The sequence below is a fragment of the Fukomys damarensis genome, unplaced genomic scaffold (assembly GCF_012274545.1).
Source record: "Fukomys damarensis isolate Sample0158 unplaced genomic scaffold, DMR_v1.0_HiC HiC_scaffold_33, whole genome shotgun sequence".
Taxonomy (NCBI): domain Eukaryota; kingdom Metazoa; phylum Chordata; class Mammalia; order Rodentia; family Bathyergidae; genus Fukomys; species Fukomys damarensis.
The window spans coordinates 3156555-3157710 of record NW_022900945.1 but is presented as its reverse complement, the minus strand read 5'-3'; the positions used below and the strand labels follow the sequence as shown (position 1 = coordinate 3157710).

The window sequence follows — 1156 nt, the reverse complement described above, 5'->3', positions numbered from 1 at the left end:
CCGGGAGAGGCCAAACCGAAGGAGCCAGGCCCTCGGGCTCCCTTCAGCGAGGTTGGGGGTTACGGCGAGCGGGGGGCCTCACGGTGCAGTTTGGGGCGCAGCGCAGAGGGAGAGCGGGAGAAGGGACGCGGTCTCCGCCGAGATGCCCGGAAGCCACACCACAGGAAGCACGTGGAGGGGTCCCCGGGAGCTGTGCGGGGAGGGGGACCCCAGCAGGAGCCCACTCGGGACAGCAGGTGCGAAAGGCGAGCCGCAATGTGGCCCGGGCACCGCTGGGCTCCCACCAAAGGCCGAGGCTTCCCGCGGCCACGAAGGCCACGCCAGGCCCAGCTCCCAGGAGCTCGGTTCTCGGGGTGTGAAGGGGGCTGGAGGGACAGACGGGCTGACAGACAGGTACAGAGTGAGATGACAGACAGACAGACACACACACACACGGAGAGAGGGAGGGGGCAGAGATACAGGGAGTAACGGGCGGACGGACACAGTAACGAGCAGGCAGTGGCCTCCCCGCGGCGGGCTCGGGAGCCACCCGAGTTGGGGACAACGTCGCACAAGGTGCAGCGCACGGTGGCTGAGGTCACACACCCCGAATCAGGGGCAGGCGAGGCGTGGAGAGGACCCACGGCGGGCTGCCACGCTCCCACGTGGGACTGGTACACAGGTGCCCGCTCGGTGTGGTTGGGTGAAGAGCCAGACAGTGCGTTTCTGTACAAATTTGTCCATTCTAGGATTTGTCTCACTGGTTCCGCCACCTGCCTCGCAAGCACAAGGACCCCAGTTCAATCCCCGGTACCCCCCCAAAAAAAGAAAAGAAAAAAGGAGGGCCAGGGATTTAGCTCAGTGGTTCCGCCGCCCGCCTCGGAAGGCCAAGGACCCCAGTTTGATGCCAAGGAAGGAAGGAAGGATGGAAGGAAGAAAAGAACCTAATATATTAAAAGTGGAGAAAAAATAGCTTAAAAAGGGGTGAGATCAAAATGTTTTCCTTGGCTCTGTAAAGGAAAGCAGCGGCGAGAAGCCCAAGGGAGGCGACTCTGCGAGTCTAAAACCCAGTTCACCAGGACAGCGTAGGAACTCGCACTGCTGCCGTCCCGAGGAGCGGGCTCCGCGCCCCAACCAGTGCCCCCTCCAGCCCTGCAAGCCCGGGTCCGGCCCACGC

General features: G+C 63.1%; 1 long non-coding RNA gene across 2 annotated transcripts in view; it reads right to left on the bottom strand.

Moving 5' to 3' along the window:
- LOC104848879 overlaps positions 1 to 1150 on the bottom strand; it is a 3342-nt gene extending 2192 nt beyond the window's left edge. Inside the window, exons 1-2 of one of the 2 annotated variants that reach the window (XR_776571.1) lie at positions 1056 to 1150; positions 586 to 752 (exon numbers count right to left, since the gene is read on the bottom strand). This is a non-coding gene — a long non-coding RNA (uncharacterized LOC104848879). Of the gene's footprint in view, positions 1 to 585; positions 786 to 1055 lie in introns of those variants that run through there. The other variant, XR_776570.2, reaches the window with a different exon arrangement.
- Positions 1151 to 1156: the final 6 nt, after the last annotated feature.